Here is a 25,837-nt window from a genome sequence, read left to right as displayed (position 1 = left end):
TGATGTTCTCTCTCTCTCTGTCCCCCAGATGATATGGATAGGACAACCCGTATGACGGGGTAGGCCTGGAGCTATTTTATAGGGACCCTAGAGACGCCCCTCTCCCACAATTTGCCTCCGTGTTTTCATAGGTATTAAGGTCAGGCAGCCAACTTGGAATTGACTGTCCTGCCGGTCTCTGAAGTAATGCGTAGAGCCTATTACTCCCTCGGTGTTCCGGCCACCGGCTATGTGCCTCAGAAGGAGGCTGCTGATCTTGGGGCAGGACTCCTCCCGGTATTATCTCCTTGTGCTGTGACTTCGTTACTCACTCTCCACAATATACTTCGCTTCGTGTCCTTTCTTAGGATGCTGCCGCAATGAAGTGCAGGCGCAGCTCCGTATCGTTCTATCTCGTGCTTGGTCTCTGCCAGGATCCCACCCCTGACAGGGACCCTCTGTCTGCAGCTCAGATGTTCCCCCTTCTCCCCCTGTCTGCCTGACAGGTCCTCTCTGGGTCAAACCCAGGCAGCTTCTGACTAACTTCCTATCCAACCCACCAGTTTTACCCGTGTGTGAGGAGTGGCCTAGTAAATAGAACCTTTGCTCCCCCTGGTGGACTGGAGTGTGAAGTGTAGTGTGTGACTGTGATACCTGGTCAGGTGAACTCCTTTAGTACCATCAGACATAACATCACTCCCCCTGGTGGAAGAGCGACATTACTGCAACGACCAGGACTCTGGGGCGCTGCACCAGTACCACAGGTGAGGGCAGACCCTATAGCACCTAACAGTCTAACACCTCAGTGTGCATGGCCACCACCTGAAGCTGTAAGTCTCGGATGACTTGAGTAAAATGCCCCTGTCTTAAGGGGCAGAGTCGATGGTGATTATGGGTATGGGTCTTTACAGAGTATGTGGGATGAGGCCTTGGATCTGGACAAACCTAGCGTCGATCAAATTAAACCGTCCACCTTAAACCCACCCAGGTGGATTACACCTGATAGGAAAAATTGTGTCCTACCCACGGAGGTGATGAGGACACCTGGGTTGCTAACCTCCCCGAAATCCGGGCCACCTAGTTTTCCTGGCAGTTGTTTACTATATGCTAGGGATGGACACATGCCCACGAAATGGCCCTTTTTGCCACAAATGAAACACACTTGCCCTTTACGCCGGACAAAAGGTAGTTTACCCGAGTGTGGTTCCGCCTCCACCTGTATGGGTTCCTCAGTAGGCTCAGTGCTGACCTCCCTTAACCCTGAACCTCCCACACACAGAGGTGATTCCCTATGTCTCTGGCGAAAATGGCAATCATACCGGATCACCAGAGACATGGCTGCCTCCAGGGAGTCAGGAGTCTCATACATAGCTTAAGGCATCCTTCATCCTTACTGTGAGCCTCTCACAGAACTGACTAAGGAGTGTGGGGTCATTCCACAGATGGGAGAGATGCCATGAACTCCACCCTTGACTTATCTCCTGAATTAGCCCTCCGTCTGTTATCTTCCCCCACCCAGAGAAGAGGGGCACTACTGTGCACCGTAGCACACCAACCGGACAAAGAAGGCAACACAAACAAGGGTTAGCAGAAAAGTCCAGGCATACAAAATATTCACTCACATATAACAGAGGAATGCCCTGGAGCATGGAGGTAGGGGAATAAATCAAAATAGAGAAGGATAGGGAGTAGTGTTGAGCATTCCGATACCGCAAGTATCGGGTATCGGCCGATACTTGCGGGTATCGGAATTCCGATACCGAGATCCGATACTTTTGTGGTATCGGGTATCGGTATCGAAACAACATTAATGTGTAAAAGAAAGAATTAAAATAAAAAATATTGCTATACTCACCTCTCCGACGCAGCCTGGACCTTACCGAGGGAACCGGCAGCGTTCTTTGCTTAAAATGCGCGCGTTTACTGCCTTCCGTGACGTCACGGCTTGTGATTGGTCGCGTGCCGCCCATGTGGCCGCGACGCGACCAATCACAGCAAGCCGTGACGTAATTTTCAGGTCCTGAATGCAGAATTAGGCATTCAGGACCTGAAATTACGTCACGGCTTGCTGTGATTGGTCGCGTCGCGGTCACATGGGCGGCACGCAACCAATCACAAGCCGTGACGTAATTTTAAAATGTGCGCGTTTCCTGCCTCCCGTGACGTCACGGCTTGTGATTGGTCGACCAATCACAAGCCGTAACGTAATTTTCAAATCCTGAATGCCTAGAATTAGGCATTCAGGACCTGAAAATTACGTCACGGCTTGCTGTGATTGGTCGCGTCTTTTACACATTAATATGGATCCCAGGGCCTGAAGGAGAGTTTCCTCTCCTTCAGACCCTGGGAACCATCAGGGATACCGTCCAAAACTTGAGTCCCATTGACTTGTATTGGTATCGGGTATCGGTATCGGATTAGATCCGATACTTTGCCGGTATCGGCCGATACTTTCCGATACCGATACTTTCAAGTATCGGACGGTATCGCTCAACACTAATAGGGAGCTAACACACATGCAAACCAAGCGACAGTCACAGATAACTCCTCCAACTCTCTCCTCATAAGTACTCATCTCCCACCGTTAGCCATGCAGCAATAAAGCTAGCTCTGACAAGGATTTGTAACAGAGCCCAGATTATAAAGGGGAAAGGAGTGGCTAATCGAGCTCAGCTGTGAAAACAGGGATTTCTAACATGGTCGATTAACCCCTGTTCTGCCAGAAGAAATAAACACATTTAAGATGAAGGAGAAGTGCTTCTTCTCAGCACCGAAGTAGGAGCAATCAGAAGCAGCGGTCTTCTGGCTCCACACTGTTGCAGCAACCCCCTGACACTCTTCTTCAAGGTGACCCTCAAACATGAACATTCTCTCTCCCATCTGACTCCCAGACACTCCAGACCATGGAGGATTTTTTTTCCTGACACTGGGTCATATACAGTGTATGATGATCCCGATCACATCTCCCTGGCTGAGTCCACACTATGTCAGCTTCAGCAGGGAGACCGGCCGGCGGAGAAGTATTGCTCTGAGTTTTGGAGTTGGTCCACTGACACTAAGTGGAATGACCCCGCGCTCTGTAGCCAGTTCTGAGAAGGGCAATCAGTAAGAGTGAAGGATGATTTAGCCCTGTATAAGATTCCAGTTTCCCTTGAGGCGGCCATGTCTCTGGCTAGCCGGGTGGATCGCCGTTTTCACCAGAGACATAAAGAGAGACCCCAATGTGTGGGAGGCCCGAGGCCAAAGATACCTGGTCTGAGTCATCTGAGGAACGCATGCAGTTGGGTGGGGCAACTCGTTCTGGAATGCAGTCTGTCGGCGCAAAGGGGGAGTATATTTTTACTAGGGTAGAAGGGGTCATTTCGTGGACACGTGTCCTTCCCTATCTCTCTGTAAACAGCTGCCGTAAAACTAAGGAGCCCAGGTTCCTGGGAGATTAACAACCCGGGTGTACATATCTCTTCAGTGGGTAGGACACAATTTTTTTCTGCCTGCCGAAATCCATCTGGGCAAAAATAAGGTGGTTGTTTCTGCCTTTGTAGACAGTGGGGCAGGGTTTAACTTGATAATCTTTTATTTTTATATAGCGCTAACATATTCCGCAGCGCTTTACACGCATTATCATCGCTGTCCCCGATGGGGCTCACAATCTAAATTCTCTATCAGTATGTCTTTGGAATGTTGTAGAAAACCGGAGAACCCGGAGGAAACCCACGCAAACAAGGGGAGAACATACAAACTCCTTGCAGATGTTGTCCTTGGTGGGATTTGACCCAGGACCCCAGCGCTGCAAGGCTGCAGTGCTAACCACTGAGCCACCGTGCTGCCCAATGCTAGGTTCGTCCAGGGCCTCAAACCACACACTGTTCAGACCTATACCCAGGGCAGGGCCGCCATCAGGGCATGACAGCCATGACTGGCGTATGGGGCCCGGTGAGCAGAGGGGGCCCGCATCGGGCCCCGTCTAATCTGCTCACCGGGCCCCCCCCTGCCGGCGCTGCGGGCCCCCCACCTGCCGGCGCTGCGGGCCCCCCCCCTGCCGGCGCTGCGGGACACTATTGACGTGCGGGCCCGTGCCCGCACGTCAATAGTTAACAGCCGCCGGCCGCCGCCAGCCAGTCGGAGGCTGGCAGCTGACTTCAGCGGCCGCAGTGCGCAGTCGCACTTCGCCGGCGTCTGACGTCATTGTCAGCCGCCGGCGAGTGCGTCCTTCACCTGCGGCTGCGTGGAGGAAGTGAGGTTCCCCGCCGCAGGAGCATGGCAAGGTAAGAACTCGGCTTTTTTTTTTTTCAGAGCGGCGATCCCAGGGGAGTGGGGCCCGGGGCAGAACGCTGGACATGCTGGGGCAGAAAGCTGGACACGGGCAGTATGCTGGACACAGGGGCAGAGATGCTGGACACAGGGGGCAGAGATGCTGGACACAGGGGGCAGAGATGCTGGACACAGGGGGCAGAGATGCTGGACACAGGGGGCAGAGATGCTGGACACAGGGGGCAGAGATGCTGGACACAGTGGCAGAGATGCTGGACACAGGGGGCAGAGATGCTGGACACAGTGGCAGAGATGCTGGACACAGGGGGCAGAGATGCTGGACACAGGGGGCAGAGATGCTGGACACAGGGGCAGAGATGCTGGACACAGGGGGCAGAGATGCTGGACACAGGGGGCAGAGATGCTGGACACGGGGCAGAGATGCTGGACACAGTGGCAGAGATGCTGGACACGGGGCAGAGATGCTGGACACAGGGGGCAGAGATGCTGGACACAGGGGGCAGAGATGCTGGACACAGGGGGCAGAGATGCTGGACACAAGGGGCAGAGATGCTGGACACAGGGGGCAGTATGCTGGACAAGGGGGCAGAATGCTGGACACAGGGGGCAGAATGCTGGACACAGGGGGCAGAATGCTGGACACAGGGGGCAGAATGCTGGACAAAGGGGCAGTATGCTGGACAAAGGGGCAGAGATGCTGGACAAAGGGGCAGAATGCTGGACAAAGGGGGAAGAGATGCTGTACACGGGGCAGAGATGCTGGACACAGGGGCAGAGATGCTGGACACAGGGGCAGAGATGCTGGACACGGGCAGTATGCTGGATAAAGGGGCAGTATGCTGGACACAGGGGCAGAGATGCTGGAAACAGGGGCAGTATGCTGGACAAAGGGGCAGAGATGCTGGACACGGGGCAGAATGCTGGACAAAGGGGCAGAGATGCTGGAAACAGGGGGCAGAGATGCTGGACACAGGGGCAGTATGCTGGACACAGGGGCAGTATGCTGGACACGGGCAGTATGCTGGACACAGGGGCAGAGATGCTGGACAAAGGGGCAGAGATGCTGGACACAGGGGTAGTATGCTGGACACAGGGGCAGAGATGCTGGACACGGGCAGTATGCTGGACACGGGGGCAGAGATGCTGGACACGGGCAGTATGCTGGACAAAGGGGCAGTATGCTGGACAAAGGGGCAGTATGCTGGACAAAGGGGCAGAGATGCTGGACATGGGGCAGAATGCTGGACACAGGGGCATTATGCTGGACACAGGGGGCATTATGCTGGACACAGGGGCAGAGATGCTGGACACAGGGGCAGAGATGCTGGACACAGGGGCAGAGATGCTGGACACAGGGGGCAGAGATCCTGGACACGGGGCAGTATGCTGGACACAGGGGGCAGAGATGCTGGACACAGGGGCAGTATGCTGGACACAGGGGCAGTATGCTGGACACAGGGGCTGAGATGCTGGACACGGGCTGAGATGCTGGACACAGGGGCTGAGATGCTGGACACAGGGGCTATGAATGATGCTGGACACAGGGGCTATGAATGATGCTGGACACAGGGGCTATGATGCTGGACACAGGGGCAGAATGGAGATATGGGGTATGATGAAAGACATGGGGGCATGACTGGAGACACTGGGGGCAGAATTGGAGACAGGTTGTGCAGGATGGATACGATGGAGACAGATGGGGCAGGATGGGGAGATCATATGGTGCAGAAAGGATACTCATGAGGGCAGGATGGGAGAACATATGGCTGACGCCAGGAATGAGACACACGGGGGCCAGGATGGCGAATATTATTACCATAGGGGCTAATTAAGGGATATTATTACTGCAGTGATGTATTTATTTTTTGAGGACAGTGTTTGAAATGAGGGGGCGGTCCTGTTACTGTGTAGAGTGACACTATGTCGCCTCTTTTTCTTTATGCGGTGTAATGTAGAAGTTGGGAAAAATTAAGTAATGTGTTCTACAAGCGGAGCTCGAGATAACTGTGTTATTTCCTGCAGAAACGAGTCCTGGCTGGAAGACATGATGGCGGTCTGTGCTGGATGAAAGATGAAGGACTTCACATAGAGACGTCACTGGTGAGTCAGTGTTACCTATACACTGACACTATACACTGTATACTATATACAGAGCTCCTGTGTATAATTTCACTAGTGATCACTGTATTATCTGTACACAGACACTGCATACTAAGTAGAGATCTCCTGTGTATAATGGCACTTATGGTGATAGTGTGGTGCTTTTTTTTTATTACTGATCAGAATTGTAGTATTCAGTCACTATGTGGTGGTAATATGTGGTCTGGACATGGTGTTGCGGTATTTGTCCCTTGTATGTGATATTATTCGATCACTGTGGTGGTAATATGCGGTCTGGTCATGGTGTAGCGGTATTTGTTCTATGTATGTGATATTATTCGATCACTGTGGTGGTAATATGTCATCTGGTCATGGTGTAGCGGTATTTGTTCTTTGTATGTGATATTATTCGATCACTGTGGTGGTAATATGTCATCTTGTCATGGTGTAGCGGTATTTGTTCTTTTTATGTGATATTATTGGTCATTTTAAAAATTGAAAAATAAATAAAAATATACCTAAATTGTTTTGCATATTTTAACAAATATTTAATAGGTTACAGCAGAGTAGTGCCCGGCCAAAAGAGTCTACCGTGTTATGGTGGCGGCTTACAAAAGCTGCCGGCTATATGTGTGATCTGGTGATGGGAACTGTTAGGGTATGTGTCCACGTTAAGTAAACGCTGCGTGTTTGACGCTGCGTGGGTGGGGCCACAGCGTCAAACACGCAGCGTCCAGATGTTCCAGCATAGTGAAGGGGATTTTAGGAAATCTCGTCTCCACTATGCGTGGTAACACGCACCCGTCGGCCCTGCGACTCCGGACATGCGGTGCTTCTTTTAAGATCGCAGCATGTCCGTGTTCCTTGCGGCAGCTGCGACGCCGCAAGCTATAACACAGGGCCCTATGTGTGGGGTGCGATGATCCCAGATGTGTGCAATGAACACATCCGGCATCATCGCGTCACAGTAGGGGGCGGGGCTTAGCGCCGAGCGGGTTTGCCGCTCTGACGAAACCGCTGGCCATCCTGAAGGTGGACACGTACCCTCAATGTGTGATTGGTGAGAAGTGGAGTTTTTCCAAGAGAGAGCGGTGGGACTGTGGACAGTTCGAGGGGTGGAGCATGGAGGCGGGGCTGGGGTGGAGCCTGGGTGGAGTCTCAAGGGGGCCCCGAAAATTTTGCCAGTATGGGGCCCCGAAATTTCTAGTGGCAGCCCTGCCTATACCCATAATCTCCATCGACTCTGCACCCTTGAAACTAACATATTTTACTCAATTCGTCTGAGGGTTACATCTATAGGTATGGGCCATGCACTCAGAAGGTATTGACTGTTATGTGCTAGAGGGTCTGCCCTCTCCTATGGTTCTTTGACTTCCTTGGCTCACTCTGCACAACCCTGTGGAAAATTGGCAGACTCAAGAGGTGGTAAAGTGGAGTGAGTATTGTCAAGGACACTGCTTGGGCAACCGGCTTGCCTAAATACCTGTCTGACTTTGAGGATGTGTTTTCGGAACAGGAATACCAATATCTTTCTGTCCATCATCCTTATGCCTGCGCCGTTAATCTTGTCCCAAGCTGCCAAAGCGCAGACTATATAATATCTCTGTTCCAGAGCGGCAGGCCATGAAGGATTATATCGTGGAAAGTTTGGCAAAGGGTCATATCAGATCATCCTTGTCCTCCATTGCTGTGGGGTTTTTCTTTGTAAAGAAGAAAGATGAGAGGTTACGGCCCTGCAAATTTCCGCAAACTCAATCAGATGACGGTCCGGGATTCATATCCACTCCCTCTCTTCCTGGACCTCTTTAATCAGATTGTAGGTGCAAAATGGTTTTATAAACTGAATCTCAGGGGCCGTATAATCTGATTCGTATTAAAGAGGGGGATGAGTGGAAAACAGCTTTCAATATGCATGAGGGACACTATGACAACCTTGTGATGCCTTTTGGGTTGACTAATGCTCCCGTCGTCTTTCAGTACTTGGTAAATTACATCTTTAGTCATCTGGTAGGTAAATTTGTGGTAATCTATCCTGATGATATATTAATTTATTCATCTGACCTTGAGTCACATCAGGTACATGTCAGGTAGGTCTTACAGATACTCAGAGACAATAAATTATTTTTCAAACCAGAGAAATGTATTTTCTCTAGTGAGGAGATCCCTTTTGTATGATATGTTTTATCATCCACCGGTTTTCGCATGGATCCGGTGAAAATCTGGGCAGTACTGGATTGGGATCATCCTGAGGATTTGAAGGCGTTACAAAGGTTTTGTGTTTCACCAAATACTACTGTAAGTTCATCAAAAACTTTTCAGTAGTGGCCAAACCTCTGACGGATAACACCAGGAAAGGGACAGACTTTTCCAAGTGGTCCAGTTGGCCAGGGAGACATTTAATACCTTGGTGGAGTATTTTGAATCTGCGCCGATTCTCATACATCCTGACGTCACTCAGCCTTTTATTGAAGAAGTTGACACGTCTAAAGTGGGGGCTGTATTGTAGCAGGTTGTGTCTCCTGGTAAATGGTGTTCATGTACATACTTTTCTAAAAAAATTGTCATCTGCGGAGAAAAATTCTGACCTTGGTAACAGGGAACTCTTCACAATCAAGTGGTCATATGAAGAGTGGCGTCATTTTTTGGAGAGGGCAGTTCATCCGGTTATGGTAATCATGGATCATAAGAATCTCGAAAATCTAGAGTCTGCAAAACATCTAACGCCTCGACAAGCAAGATGAGAATTGTTCTTCACCAGGTTTAACTTTTTTGTTACATATAGGCTGGGGGAAGAAGAACATTAACCCCTTCACCCCCAAGGGTGGTTTGCACGTTAATGACCGGGCCAATTTTTACAATTCTGACCACTGTCCCTTTATGAGGTTATAACTCTGGAACGCTTCAACGGATCTTGGCGATTCTGACATTGTTTTCTCGTGACATATTGTACTTCATGTTAGTGGTAAAATTTCTTCGATATAGCTTGCGTTTATTTGTGAAAAAAACGAATATTTGGCGAAAATTTTGAAAATTTCGCAATTTTCCAACTTTGAATTTTTATGCCCTTAAATCACAGACATATGTCACACAAAATACTTAATAAATAACATTTCCCACATGTCTACTTTACATCAGCACAATTTTGGAACCAAAATTTTTTTTTGTTAGGGAGTTATAAGGGTTAAAAGTTGACCAGCAATTTCTCATTTTTACAACACCATTTTTTTTTAGGGACCACATCTCATTTGAAGTCATTTTGAGGGGTCTATATGATAGAAAATACCCAAGTGTGACACCATTCTAAAAACTGCACCCCTCAAGGTACTCAAAACCACTTTCAAGAAGTTTATTAACCCTTCAGGTGTTTCACAGGAATTTTTGGAATGTTTAAATAAAAATGAACATTTAACTTTTTTTCACACAAAATTTATTTCAGCTCCAATTTGTTTTATTTTACCAAGGGTAACAGGAGAAAATAGACCCCAAAAGTTGTTGTACAATTTGTCCTGAGTACGCTGATACCCCATATGTGGGGGTAAACCACAGTTTGGGCGCATGGCAGAGCTTGGAAGCAAAGGAGCGCCATTTGACTTTTCAATGCAAAATTGACTGGAATTGAGATGGGACGCCATGTTGCATTTGGAGAGCCCCTGATGTGCCTAAACATTGAAACCCCTAACAAGTGACACCATTTTGGAAAGTAGACCCCCTAAGGAACTTATCTAGATGTGTGGTGAGCACTTTGACCCAACAAGTGCTTTACAGAAGTTTATAATGCAGAGCCGTAAAAATAAAAAATCATATTTTTTCACAAAAATGATCTTTTCACCCCCAATTTTTTAATTTTCCCAAGGGTGAGAGAAGAAATTGGACCCCAAAAATTGTTGTGCAATTTGTCCTGAGTACGCTGATACCCCATATGTGGGTGTAAACCATTGTTTGGGCGCAGGGCAGAGCTCGGAAGGGAAGGAGCGCCATTTGACTTTTCAATGCAAAATTGACTGGAATTGAGATGGGACGCCATGTTGCATTTAGAGAGCCCTTGATGTGCCTAAACATTGAAACCCCTAACAAGTGACACCATTTTGGAAAGTAGACCCCCTAAGGAACTTATCTAGATGTGTGGTGAGCACTTTGACCCACCAAGTGCTTCACAGAAGTTTATAATGCAGAGCCGTAAAAATAAAAAATCATATTTTTTCACAAAAATGATCTTTTCACCCCCAATTTTTTATTTTCCCAAGGGTAAGAGAAGAAATTGGACCCCAAAAATTGTTGTGCAATTTGTCCTGAGTACGCTGATACCCCATATGTGGGTGTAAACCATTGTTTGGGCGCAGGGCAGAGCTCGGAAGGGAAGGAGCGCCATTTGACTTTTCAATGCAAAATTGACTGGAATTGAGATGGGACGCCATGTTGCGTTTGGAGAGCCCCTAATGTGCCTAAACATTGAAACCCCCCACGAGTGACACCATTTTGGAAAGTAGACCCCTTAAGGAACTTATCTAGATGTGTGTTGAGCACTTTGACCCAACAAGTGCTTCACAGAAGTTTATAATGCAGAGCCGTAAAAATAAAAAATCATATTTTTTCACAAAAATGATCTTTTAACCCCCATTTTTTTATTTCCCCAAGGGTAAGAGAAGAAATTAGACCACAAAAGTTGTTGTGCAATTTGTCCTGAGTACGACGATACCCCATATGTGGGTGTAAACCATTGTTTGGGCGCATAGCAGAGCTCAGAAGGGAAGAAGCGCTATTTTACTTTTCAATGCAAAATTGACTGGAATTAAGATGGGATGCCATGTTGCGTTTGGAGAGCCCCTGATGTGCCTAAACATTAAACCCCCCCACAAGTGACACCATTTTGGAAAGTAGACCCCCTAAGGAACTTATCTAGATGTGTTTTGAGAGCTTTGAACCCCCAAGTGTTTCACTACAGTTTATAACGCAGAGCCGTGAAAATAAAAATTATTTTTTTTTTCACAAAAATGATTTTTTAGCCCCCAGTTTTGTATTTTTACAAGGGTATCAGGATAAATTGGACCTCAAAAGTTGTTGTCCAATTTGTCTGGAGTACGCTGATACCCCATTTGTGGGGGGGGACCACTGTTTGGGCGCATGACAGAGCTCGGAAGGGAAGGAGCGCCATTTGGAATGCAGACTTAAATGGATTGGTCTGCAGGCGTCACGTTGCATTTGCAGAGCCCCTGATGTACCCAAACAGTACAAACCCCCCACAAGTGACCCCATATTGGAAACTAGACCCCCCAAGGAACTTATCTAGATGTGTTGTGAGAACTTTGAACCACCAAGTGTTTCACTACAGTTTATAACGCAGAGCCGTGAAAATAATTTTTTTTTTTTTTCACAAAAATGAAATTTAGCCCCCAGTTTTGTATTTTCACAAGGGTATCAGGATAAATTGGACCCTAAAAGTTGTTGTCCAATTTGTCCTGAGTACGCTGATACCCCCTATGTGGGGGGGAACCACTGTTTGGGCGCATGACAGAGCTCGGAAGGGAAGGAGCGCCATTTGGAATGCAGACTTAAATGGATTGGTCTGCAGGCGTCACGTTGCATTTGCAGAGCCCCTGATGTGCCTAAACATTAAACCCCCCCACAAGTGACACCATTTTGGAAAGTAGACCCCCTAAGGAACTTATCTAGATGTGTTTTGAGAGCTTTGAACCCCCAAGTGTTTCACTACAGTTTATAACGCAGAGCCGTGAAAATAAAAATTATTTTTTTTTTCACAAAAATGATTTTTTAGCCCCCAGTTTTGTATTTTTACAAGGGTATCAGGATAAATTGGACCTCAAAAGTTGTTGTCCAATTTGTCTGGAGTACGCTGATACCCCATTTGTGGGGGGGGACCACTGTTTGGGCGCATCACAGAGCTCGGAAGGGAAGGAGCGCCATTTGGAATGCAGACTTAAATGGATTGGTCTGCAGGCGTCACGTTGCATTTGCAGAGCCCCTGATGTACCCAAATAGTACAAACCCCCCACAAGTGACCCCATATTGGAAACTAGACCTCCCAAGGAACTTATCTAGATGTGTTGTGAGAACTTTGAACCCCCAAGTGTTTCACTACAGTTTACAACGCAGAGCCGTGAAAATAAAACATATTTTTTTTCCCACAAAAATGATTTTTAGCCCCCCAAATTTTTATTTTCCCAAGGATAACAAGAGAACTTGGACCCCAGAAGTTGTTGTTCAATTTGTCCCTAGTACGCTGATACCCCATATGTTGGGGTAAACCCCTTTTTGGACGCACGGGAGAGCTCGGAAGGGAAGGAGCACTGTTTTACTTTTTCAACGCAGAATTGGCTGGAATTGAGATTGGACGCCATGTCGCGTTTGGAGAGCCCCTGATGTGCCTGGACAGTGGAAACTCCCCAATTCTACCTGAAACCCTACCCCTAACCTCACCCCTAACCGTTTACTGAACATTTTCTGACAGTCATAAGTGCCACGTATATAAGTGCCACGTATATAAGTGCCACGTATTTAAGAGCCACGTATTTAAGTGCCACGTATTTAAGTGCCACGTATTTCAGTGCCACGTATTTCAGTGCCACGATATTTCAATGCCACGATATTTCAGTGCCACGATATTTCAGTGCCACGTATTTCAGTGCCACGTATTTCAGGCACTGAAAAATACGTGGCACGTAAATACTTCAGTGCCACGATATTTCAGTGCCACGATATTTCAGTGCCACGTATTTCAGGCACTGAAAAATACGTGGCACGTAAATACGTGGCACGTAAATAAGTGGCACTGAAATACGTGGCACTTAAATACGTGGCACTTAAATACGTGGCACTTAAATACGTGGCCACTGAAATACGTGGCCACTGAAATATCGTGGCACTTATATACGTATATACGTATATAAACGTATATTTCAGTGCCACGTATTTCAGTGCCACGTATTTCAGGGTAGGGGTAGGGTTAGGGTTTTTTGTTTTTTTCTTGTTTTCTTGTGTTTTTCTATAAAAACGCATGCGTTTTACCGCGTTTACATGCATTTTTTCACACGTGGTTTTTTTAAAAAACGCATGCAGATAAAAACGCAAGTGTGAAACCAGACTAAAAGACGCTTTTTATAGCAAAAAAGTTTTTGCGTCTCCACATTTTGAGACCTATAATTTTTCCACATTTTGGTCCACAGAGTCATGTGAGGTTTTTTTTTTTTTGCGGGACGAGTTGACGTTTTTATTGGTAACATTTTCGGACACGTGACCATTTTTTATCACTTTTTATTCCGATTTTTGTGAGGCAGAATAACCAAAAACCAGCTATTCATGAATTCTTTTGGGAGAGGCGTTTATACCGTTCTGCGTTTGGTAAAATTGATAAAGCAGTTTTATTCGTCGGGTCAGTACGATTACAGCGATATCTCATTTATATCATTTTTTTATGTTTTGACGCTTTTATACGATAAAAACTATTTTATAGAAAAAATAATTATTTTGGCATCGCTTTATTCTGAGGACTATAACTTTTTTATTTTTTTGCTGATGATGCTGTATGGCGGCTCGTTTTTTGCGGGACAAGATGACGTTTTCAGCGGTAACATGGTTATTTATATCCGTCTTTTTGATCGCGTGTTATTCCACTTTTTGTTCGGCGGTATGGTAATAAAGCGTTGTTTTTTGCCTCGTTTTTTTTTTTTTTTTCTTACGGTGTTTACTGAAGGGGTTAACTAGTGGGCCAGTTTTATAGGTTGGGTCGTTACGGACGCGGCGATACTAAATATGTGTACTTTTATTGTTTTTGTTTGTTTTTTTTAGATAAAGAAATGTATTTATGGGAATAATATTTTTTTTTTTATTATTATTATTTATTTAGGAATTTTTTTTTTTTTTTTTACACATGTGGAAATTTTTTTTTTTACTTTTTTACTTTGTCCCAGCGGGGGACATCACAGATCGCAGATCTGATAGTGTGCACAGCACTCTATGAGATCCGCGATCATCCTTTCATCGGAGCAGGCTGCAGCTTTCATCTGCAGCCTGCTCCGACCCGGAAGTGCTCCCTGCAGGACCCGGATACAGCCCCTCGGCCATTTTGGATCCGGGGCCTGCAGGGAGAAGACGTTCGGTACGAGGTGAGTACATCACCTTGTACCGATCGTCTCAGGGAAGCCCGCAGGGAGCCCCCTCCCTGCGCGATGCTTCCCTGTACCGCCGGTACACCGCGATCATGTTTGATCGCGGTGTGCCGGGGGTTAATGTGCCGGGGGCGGTCCGTGACCGCTCCTGGCACATAGTGCCGGATGTCAGCTGCGATATGCAGCCGACACCCGGCCGCGATCGGCCGCGCTCCCCCCGTGAGCGCGGCCGATCGCGTATGACGTACTATCCCGTCGGCGGTCATGGGGGCCCACCCCACCTCGACGGGATAGTACGTCAAATGTCGGGAAGGGGTTAACAGGGATGCCCTATCTCACTGTTTTCCTGGGGCTGGAGATAATTGTGAACCAATTCCTATTCTACAAAAAGGGGTGGTTATTGCGTCTATATGCTTCGATCTTGAAAAAGGTTGTTGAGGCTCAGGGGGATGCCCCTACTATCTGTCCGTTAGGTAAACTGTTTGTACCTGTGAATCTCCATTTGAGAGTTCTTAGTGAACATCATGATTCAGTTTTTGGCTGAACATTCCAGTAGAAAAGCCACCACAGATCTTCTAACTCGGCGGTTTTGGTGGTCAGGGGTACATCAGAATGTCCGGGAATATGTAGCTGCCTGCAGTGTCTGTGCGAATTCTAAAACCTCTCATACGCGTCTGTCTGGGTCTCACCAACCTTTGGAGATTCCCAGTACACCTTGGACTCATTAATGGGTCGATTTTAAATCTAATTACCTGTGTCAGCAGGTAATACTGTAATTTTGGTGTTGGCAGACAGATTCAGTAAAATGTCACATTTTATTATGCTACCTGCTTTACCTAACTCCAAGACCTTGGTGCAAATTTTCATCAGTGAGATTGTAGAATTATGTGGGATCCCTACCGACATTGTTTCTGACCAGGGGGTGTAGTTCACTTCCATATTTTGGAGGGCATTTTGCACTCGTTTGGGAATCCACCTGCCATTGTCTTCAGCATTTCACCCGCAGTCTAATGGGCAAACTGAACGGGTTAACCAGAATCTTGAGACTTATCTTAGGTGTTTTGTGTCTGAGAATCAGGAGGAATGGGTTACCTACTTACCTCTAGCTGAATTCACTGTAGAGAATCGTCATGAGTTTACTGGTAAGTCCCCATTTTTCGGGGCATACGGGTTTCATCCTAAGTTAAGCTCATTTAATAGGAATCGTTCTTCTGGAATACCTGAAGAGGAACGATTTTCATAATCAATTATGTCTGTGCGGCAAGGTGTTTTTGATAATTTAAGGAAGATGGGGTCCAAATATAAGAGTGTGGCTCATCGGAGATGTTTGGTGAGTCTGGACCTGTGTGTTGGTGACTTGGTGTGGTTGTCCTCTAGAAACATTAAGTTGAAGATTCCCTCTTAGAAACTGGGTCCCAGGTTCAACGGTCCTTATAAATGTCAATCCTGTAGGAGAGCTACTGGAAGCTTTCCTGCATTAAGTCTCTCAGCTGTGCACTGTCAGCCACTTCCATATCCTATATAAACTGGGTCCTGGCTAGCACTCATTGTCAGAGCTAGCTTTTGCTGCATGGCTGGAGGTTTTTGGTGGTTGTTATTGGAGAAGGCGTTTAGTGGATTTATCTGTGACTGTTGATAGGTTTTGAGTGTGTAATAATTCTCTTTCTTCTCCTAGTTTGGTTTAACCCCATCCTCCACTCCCTGGTGCATTCCTCTGTTGGATGTGTGAGTATATTTGTATATTTCATATTTTTCATTACTTTTGTTTGTATTACCTTGTTAGTCTGGTTGGTGTATTACGGTACACTACTACTCCCCTCTTCCCTGGGTGCGGGAAGGGTACAGACTGAGAGCGGATTCAGGAGCTAAGGCAAGGTACATGGCCCCGGCGTCTTCACCATCAGAAGTAATCCTGGGAACAGGGCGAGGTAGGGCGCCCCTAGCGTTAGTTACAGAGAAGAAGTCCCTGGTCCATGGATACCCAATAACAGAATTGTTACAGCAGGTGCAGAACGGAGTGCGCTAATAGAGATCATGTCTCCCTGCTCTATTGCAGAGTTCAACTGTATCTGTGGTCTCTCTGAATGGGTTCTTCCGAGTGAGGGCCTCAGGGCAACTCCCCTGTGTCCCCCCAGCAGTAGTTAGGCTACTGCCATAACCCCTTCACATTGCAGTCAATTTAGTTGTTTGTTTTTGTTTTCATCTCCCCTTTTTCAGAGAACCATAACTTTTTTTTTTCCATCCACATAGTCGGATGAGAGTTTATTTTTTGCAGGATGAATTTTACTTGTGCATGACATCATTTAATTTATCATGTGATGCACTGGGAAGTGGTAAAAATCCAAGTGCATAGAAATTGCAAAAAAAATTTGGGGGGGATATGGGGAGGTGTGAGGGCTTATTTCTTACGCTGTCACAGATTGACGCCCAATCAGCGCTTGCGTCACTGTCCCCACCTTCGGACAAATCGAACATGAAAAGGAAGTCCAGGCTGCAGCTGATCTCGGACTTTCTCTTCCTGCTCAATTCGACAGGAGGTGGGAACAGTAAAGCAGGCGCTGATTGGATGCCGGCGTCACGTGTCACGACAGCACTGGAGCCCGAGAAACCGAGTGCTGACACGGTGGGAACAGTGCTAGCACGGAAGTTGAGTATAAGCTGTATTATTTTATAGGGGCCAAGAAAGGGGTAAGAGAAGAAGTTGTCCAAGTAGTGGACACGTTCTTTAATAGCCGTGGGCGGAGTGCCACTCCACCCACGGCTGTTAGTGGCAGATGATGGCTGAATAATTTAGCCATCATCTGCTGGGAAAGATGCAAGCACTCATCAGAGTCAGGGACCCGACATATGATGAAACTGTACATCATAGGTCCGGAAGAGGTTAAACCCTTAAGGGGTTGTTTGGTCTAAAATGACAAGACTGCAGTCACTCTGTGTCATTTTAGAACAGACAACCCTTTTAAAGATACGGGAATCTTACATTTTTACGCTGTCGTTTTTTCCTTCTCTTTTATTTTTCTTTTAAATACATAACCATATGAAGGTTTGATTTTTGAAGGACGATCTTTAGTTTTGAATTACACCATTCACTTTAGCATTTGATGTAATGGAAAACAGGAAACTAATTCCAAGTGCACTGAAACTAAAAAAAAAAAATGCAATTGCGCCATTGTTTTAGGGATTGTTTTTACGGCACCCTGCTTTTGGTGTGCACCCACAGAGAGGAGATAGCGACAAGCTTAGGAAGCTGACAGTCCATTGAGGCATGTGGCCAAGTGACCGGATTGTCCCAACTTGACTTATTCGAACAAATCTATGAAGCCAGGTGACCAGATGATCCCAACCTGGCTTTTCCAAATGTAGCCATGGGTTCAGTGATAGTCAATGGAGCAGATATGTATTCTTTCAGCTGGGGCCGTGGTACCCTAAGCTGACATCCTGTAGAAAGTCAAACCAGTGTCCCTCTTGATGGAGCCATGTTGTCCTGGTAGAGTGTTCCTTTATGGAGTCATGGTGTCCTGGCTGTTGTTCTGTCAAGTCACACACTGATACAGAGGCATATTCCCCTTATATAGTTCACAACTGTCCTTCAAGCCATCATCCACAGGTCATGGGGAAGGTGTGATGAGATTAACTCGCCTTGTTTGAGTATTTAATCAATCTGTCTAGTTTGTCCTCCTCTGTTTTGCAGGTCAACAAACTAGCTGGCCTGTATAATGTGTAATCAACATATTAACAAACATCTATTGTTCAATTACCCTATGTCCCTGTCACTCAAAGATAGCAGACAATAAGATACAACAAACATCAACTCAAGTGTCGACATTCAGACAATAGCCTATGTCTCTGGGCCTACTGAATTTACATCTGGATAATTAAGATTAAATGCTGTGTCGTCACAGGGGTTAACTCAATTTTCCGTCCTGTTACCTCATTGCTATGTTTCTAATTATCATTTTTGGGCTTTTTGTTTTTTTCCTCTCCTTTTTTAAAAGAACCATAACTTTTTTTTTACTATTCCATTGACATAGCCATACTAGAGCTTGCTTATCATGGGACATACAGTAATTTTGAAGGACAGCATTTATTTTGCCATATAATGTACTGAATAACAGAAAAAAATTACAAGTGAGGTGTACTAGTGCAAATAAAAAAAAATTCTGACAATTTTTTTGGCAGGGGGGGGGTTGTAATTTAAGGCTATTTGTGCGGTAAAAATAATCTGACATGATTCTTTAGGTCAGGTCGATTACGGCAATGTTGAACGTTTATAGATTTTTATTTTATTTTAATGGTTAAAAAAATTAGAGCTTTGTAAAAAAAAATGGGGGGATTTGGGCTACTATTTTCTAGCTCCAAACCAGTCCTGATTTGGGATAGCCATTCCTCACATCTTGACTTTCACCCACTTTGTGTTTGTGAAGGCTTTGTGTGTTACTGATTTTATTGCATTGTATATGTTATTAAGTTTTTTTTTTTTTCTTTAAATGTGGCGCCTTTCACCAGTTTTGAACACTCAGCTTGTAGCATTGGAGGCAGCAGCAATAGCTAGGAGCTGCAAGTTGCTCTGTAAAATATAGAAGAATTTTCTATAATCTTGGTACATAGAGCTATAACTCTATATACCAGTTCATTTCTATATACCCTGTACATTAGGGGGAAAATAAAAGGTAGAGTTTTTTCTTCCTATACATTTAATAAAAAAATAAAACAATAATGACTTTTTTTAATTAACTTTAAAAAAAAAAAAAAAATACAGACATATTTTATAACAACCAATAAAATACAATGAACAGATTATTGACGGTGATCAGTATATATTTAAAAAGTAAAATTATTAAAAAATTTACTAAAAATGTAATGCTGAGGCTGCTGCTTTTTATCTGCATGTTTTCTGCAGGTGTCAGAACCAAACTATTCAATGCAATACCCAAAGAAGATTGTTATTTTTTGCTGACCTTCTTTAACAAATTATCTTTTCCTCTTTTTTATGCAGATCTGAAGCTGCGATTTTAACGTTTTTTTTTTTTCAGGCTCCCCATAGAATCTAATGGAGAAAAAAAATGCACCAAAATGCACAATTCAACAACATCTTTTGGTGCACCGAGGACACGATTTTTTATGAAACCCATCCATTTTGCTTGGACATTTAGGTCTTGTTCACACGTTGCGTTTTTTTTTTTCTGCTGCATTTTTTGGTGCAGAAAATTTTCAGAGTTTAACCCCTTCCCGCCGCGGGCCCTTTTTCGTTTTTGTGTTTTAGTTTTTGCTCCCCTCCTTCCCAGAGCCGTAACTTTTTTATTTTTACGTCAATATGGTCATGTGAGGGCTTATTTTTTGCGGGATGAGTTGTATTTTTGAACGACACCATTGGTTTTACCATGTCTTGTACTAGAAAACGGGAAAAAAATTCCAAGTGTGGTGAAATTGCAAAAAAAGTGCAATCCCACACTTGTTTTTTTGATTGGCTTTTTTGCTAGCTTCACTAAATGCTAAAACTGACCTGCCATTATGATTCTCCAGGTCATTACGAGTTCATAGACACCAAACATGTCTAGGTTATTTTTTACCTAAGTGGTGAAAAAAAATTCAAAACTTTGCTAAAAAAAATAAAATGCGCCATTTTCCGATACCCGTAGCGTCTCCATTTTTCATGATCTGGGGTAGGGTGAGGGCTTATTTTTTGCGTGCAGAGCTGACGTTTTTAATGATACGTTTGTGCAGATACGTTCTTTTGATCGCCCGTTATTGCATTTTAATGCAATGTCGCGACGACCCAAAAAACGTAATTCTGGCGTTTCGAATTTTTTTCTCGCTACGCCGTTTAGTGATCAGGTTAATGCTTTTTTTATTGATAGATTGGGGCGATTCTGAACACGGCGATACCAAATATGTGTAGGTTTTTTTTTTTTATTGTTTTATTTTGGATGGGGCGAAAGGGGGGTGATTTAAATTTTTATATTTTTTAATTTTTTTTCATATTTTTAAAAACATTTTTTTTTTACTTTTGCCATACTTCAAAAGCCTCCCTGGGAAGCTAGAAGCTGGCACCACTCGATTGGATATTAAACAAAAAAAGGAGTTCTATACGGATATATAAAAATATATAAATTTTTATTATTATGACAATAGTTAAAAGACATGAATAGTCCAAAAAATGTAGCAAAACAATAATAGAAGGAAGGAGACCCTAGTACAGAAACATCCGAGTCACAGGCAGAATAAAGTGAAAAGCACCATGGTATATCCACATAAGTAAGCACCAATATCAGCACATATAAGCATGGTAGAGGTATTTGTATATAGTATTAATGCCCTTGTGGACATATACTACCATACTTAAATCAATTGCAGTGCAACTCTGATGTAAGGTTGCTTACCCATGGTGAAGTGATTGTCTGCCTGGGGCTCTGAATACCCCCTGACGCGCGTTTCGCGTTGCTTTTTCGAAGAGGGAATACAACGCGAAAAAGCAACGCGAAACGCGCGTCAGGGGGTATTCAGAGCCCCAGGCAGACAATCACTTCACCATGGGTAAGCAACCTTACATCAGAGTTGCACTGCAATTGATTTAAGTATGGTAGTATATGTCCACAAGGGCATTAATACTATATACAAATACCTCTACCATGCTTATATGTGCTGATATTGGTGCTTACTTATGTGGATATACCATGGTGCTTTTCACTTTATTCTGCCTGTGACTCGGATGTTTCTGTACTAGGGTCTCCTTCCTTCTATTATTGTTTTGCTACATTTTTTGGACTATTCATGTCTTTTAACTATTGTCATAATAATAAAAATTTATATATTTTTATATATCCGTATAGAACTCCTTTTTTTGTTTAATATTGAATCATTCGGAGTATACGCTATTGTTCCTTTATACACACATGGGTAGAGATAGCTACTTGTCCACACCTGCACACATAGTGTGTGGGGTCCATGTTGTTTCTGTTGGTTTGTTTTCACCACTCGATTGGGTCAGCTACATAGCAGCGATCATCAGATCATTTCAGCCAATTAAGGAGTGTGGGCAGCGTGATGACATAGGTTCCGGCCTCGTTTCTGCGGCGTCATAGAGCCATATTACCGTTTGGGCTGAAGTGATTTCCGCAGTCAAACACAACATATGCTTTGCACGGAGGAGGAGGAGGAGAGAGAGAGAGAGAGAGAGAGAGAGAGAGAATCCACATTGACTTGGATTGGGTTTTGTGTTCCAGGCCAGAACCCGACTTTTACAGTAGAATCGGCCGATTTCACGCGATCCGACTTTCGAGAAGGTCGGGTTTCACAAAACCCAACTCGATCCTAAAAAAGCAAAAGTCGCTCAACCCTAGTCCTGAGGGGTCTTCTGAATATCCCTCTGACATGGTGGAAACAAATGGTAAATGGGTGTAGCTGGGGGTGCGGGTAGGAGTTACACAACTGTGCTGCAGAGTGAGCTGTCAATCAAAGGGCTGGAGTGTGATTACTGAGTACTGAGCGGTGACTGAAGCCGCGCCGGCTGCACCTCTATAACTGAAAGCCGGAGGCTGCCGGGAGGAAGAAAGTTTATTTTTTCCCAATATCTCCACGACCAGTATTGTAACACTATTTACCTGCGTATTAGCCCTATATCTGTAGGTTAAAAACATTTGGGGACATGACAGGTACCTTTTAAATAACACTGTCAATGGTTCTTGGTAACATGTCGCGGAGTGGCAGCTGTGGGCAAGTTACTCGTTTTTCATGCTCTGGCACACTACATGAAGATGAGGTTCCTGGATGGGTGTGTGGACTTTAGTTACGGGGGCGTCATGTCCTTGCAGACCGTGTAAAGTTACTGAGAGTGGTAGCCATAGGCGAGTTGCTGCTCCATAGCGCCCTGGAATTTTACAGGAAAGCCGTGTCCCAGTGTGCTGTCAGGTGTGGGTTCATCACTCTCACTTGTTGGCCGCAGGACTCCGCTGCCTCCAGGCCTCCATCTTCAGGAGCCGCTGCACACAGCTCAGGGGACACCAAGTTAATTTCAGCAAACAGAAGTTTACTGGACAGTTCAAGTTTACCAGATTGTAACACATAGGATCGGGCAAAACACTTCTTGTTCCTTATTTCCTTAGCACAATACATCATCAGCCCTACCTTCCAATCCTCCTGGACTATCCCTATGCCCACTGGCTCTGTGGGCCCCCAGGATTTCCTGTCCAGTTCTGTAGTGCACTTGGGATCCATTACCTTCCCTTCACACGGCTGCACGTCTCTCTTCACCAGTCACAAGGTGCCCTTTAGCCCCTATGTCGGGCCTTTAGTTTGTAACGTTTACCGGCATGTCCTCTGTTGTGAATTCTGCATTTGGGCTCCCTCCGGTGGTTGTAGGTGGTAATGCAGTTGCCCCTGAGTTGCAGTCCTGGTCAGGTGTATCTGCTGATTGCAGTTCTGACTGGGGTATTTAGGCGTGCAGGATTCATTAGTCCTTGCCAGTTGTTAATTGTTGTTGGGAGGTGTTGGACCTCTGCTTGGTTCCTCCTGCCTTTCTGCCAAATCAGCAAAGATAAGTGTCTGGTTTTTTTTTTCCTGTGGCACACATGCTATGTGCTTCACAATTCAGTGCTATTCTTTGTGTTTTCTTGTCCAGCTTAGATTGTGTCAGTATTTTCTCAGTCTTGTTGGATTCTCTGGAGTGGCAGATATACATTCCATGTCTTTAGTTAGATTGTGGAACTTTTTGTATTATCTGCTGTGGATATTTTTTGGAAGGGTTTTAATACTGACCGCCTAGTAATCTGTCCTATCCTTTCCTATTTAGCTAGAGTGGCCTCTTTTGCTAAATCCTGTTTTCTACCTGCGTGTGTCTATTCTTCTCCTACTCACAGTCATTATTCATGGGGGGCTGCCTGTCCTTTGGGGGTCTGCTCTGAGGCAAGGTAGCATTCCTATTTCCATCTATAGGGGTATTTAGTCCTCCGGCTGTGTCGAGGTGTCTAAGGCTTGTTAGGCACACCCCACGGCTACTTCTAGTTGCGGTGTTAGTTCAGGATTTGCAGTCAGTACAGGTTCCACCGACTCCAGAGAAAGTTTCATGCGGCTCCAAGGTCACCAGATCATAACAGTACAACTGGCCCATAATGAGAAGGGAAGAAAGGTGTTGAGCCATTTTTTTTTCTGTAGTCTGTTTTGTCTTTTCTTCCCTCTTTATTTATGGGTGGCTGAGGAGTCTTGTGCCAACATGGATGTTCAGGAATTAGCTTCTCGTGTAGACCAGCTTGCTGCTAGGGTACAGGGTATTTCTGATTATATTGTTCAGACTCCTGCTTTAGAGCCGAAGATTCCTACTCCTGATTTGTTTTTTGGTGATAGGTCCAAATTTTTGGGTTTTAAAAACAATTGTAAACTGTTTTTTTGCTCTGAGACCGCGATCCTCCGGTGATTCCATTCAGCAGGTTAAAATTGTCATCTCCCTGCTGCGTGGCGATCCACAGGATTGGGCATTTTCCCTGCAATCTGGGAATCCGGCGTTGTTTAATGTAGATTCCTTTTTTCAGGCTTTAGGATTATTATATGATGAACCGAATTCTGTGGATCAAGCGGAGTAAACCTTGTTGGCCTTGTCTCAGGGTCAAGAGGCGGCAGAATTGTATTGTCAGAAATTTAGAAAATGGTCTGTGTTGACTAAATGGTATGATGATGCTTTGGCGGCAATTTTCAGAAAGGGTCTTTCTGAATCTGTTAAAGATGTTATGGTGGGGTTTCCCACGCCTTCCGGTCTGAGTGATTCTATGTCTCTGGCCATTCAGATTGATCGGCGCTTGCGGGAGCGTCAAACTGTGCGCGCTGTGGCGTCGTCCTTAGAGCAAAGTCATTGTGGCGACACTTCTCATGTAATTTCAGTCTGCCCTAAGCGGACAAAAAGGATCGTTAGTTCATTTACTATCAGTACTGTACAACCTAAATTTCTGTTATCGGTGTCTGTTATGATCCTAGTGGCAAGGATCGCAGGTCGGACTAGCTAAGTAACTGAACAGACTACTAGCTCTGGGGAAGTGGTAACTAGATTGACCGCAACCTGATCCTATCTGCAAACAACTATAGGCAGCCGTGGAACGTTACCTAAAAAATCCTAGACGTCTCGTCACGGCCTGAGAAACTGACTATTCCTGGAGGGAAAGTAAGTCCTCACTTGCCTCAGTGGAAGACCCCAAAGATATAGAATAGCCCCCCACAAATATTAACGGTGAGTTAAGGGGAAAACACAAACGCAGAGATGAAATCAGATTTAGCAAATGAGGCCCGCTAATACTAGATAGCAGAAAATAGGAAGGAAACTGTGCGGTCAATAAAAAACCCTATTCAAAATATCCACGCAGAGATTGCTCGAGCCCCCGCACCAACTAACGGTGCGGGGGAAGCAACTCCGTACCCCAGAGCTTACCAGCAAAAAGAAATCACATGTTAGCAAGCTGGACTAGACTCATCATACACAGAAATAATATTGCAGGCAGATGAGCAAAAAATATTCAAACAGAACTTAGCTTATCCTGAAGAGGCAGAAAACGAGATAATCAGGAGTAATCAGAATAGCACTGAATACATTGACAGCCGGCAACAAGTGGAAGTGAAGCAGAGCTTAATAGGAGCCTCCCTGGTGAATAACAAGGCAGCTGACCCAGCAGACCCGCAGGATAATAAACCAAACCACCAGGGGGAGCCAAAAAACCAAAGTCACACAATACCATCTGTGACCACAAGAGGGAGCCTGAAAACGGAGTTCACAACAGTACCCCCCCCCCTAGAGGAGGGGTCACCGAACCCTCATCAAAACCCCCAGAGCGATCAGGGTGAGCCACATGGAAGGCACGAACCAAATCGGCCGCATGAACATCAGAGGCGACAACCCAGGAATTATCCTCCTGACCATAGCCTTTCCACTTAACCAAATACTGAAGCCTCCGTCTAGAAATACGAGAATCCAAGATCTTCTCCACCACGTATTCCAATTCTCCCTCAACCAGCACAGGGGCAGGAGGCTCAACCGAAGGAACCACAGGCACCACATACCTCCGCAACAACGACCGATGGAACACATTATGAATAGCAAACGATGCCGGGAGGTCCAAACGAAATGACACAGGGTTAAGGACTTCCAAAATCTTATAAGGACCGATAAACCGAGGCTTAAACTTAGGAGAGGAGACCTTCATAGGAACAAAGCGAGAAGACAACCACACCAAATCCCCAACGCGAAGTCGGGGACCCACACAGCGACGGCGGTTGGCAAAGCGCTGAGCCTTCTCTTGTGACAGCTTCAAATTGTCCACCACATGATTCCAAATCTGATGCAACCTATCCACCACAACATCCACTCCAGGACAGTCAGAAGACTC

The 25,837-nt window shown here is 45.4% G+C and overlaps 1 long non-coding RNA gene across 1 annotated transcript; it reads left to right on the top strand.

The window, feature by feature from the left end:
• The first annotated feature begins 4,048 nt into the window (after window positions 1-4,048).
• LOC143773309 (uncharacterized) lies at window positions 4,049-6,352 on the top strand. The gene is made up of 2 exons (XR_013215137.1): window positions 4,049-4,244; window positions 6,274-6,352. It is a non-coding gene; the product is annotated as an uncharacterized LOC143773309 (long non-coding RNA).
• The last annotated feature ends 19,485 nt before the right edge of the window (window positions 6,353-25,837 follow it).

This window comes from Ranitomeya variabilis, chromosome 5, assembly GCF_051348905.1.
Source record: "Ranitomeya variabilis isolate aRanVar5 chromosome 5, aRanVar5.hap1, whole genome shotgun sequence".
Taxonomy (NCBI): domain Eukaryota; kingdom Metazoa; phylum Chordata; class Amphibia; order Anura; family Dendrobatidae; genus Ranitomeya; species Ranitomeya variabilis.
This window is presented reverse-complemented; position numbering and strand designations above follow the sequence as displayed.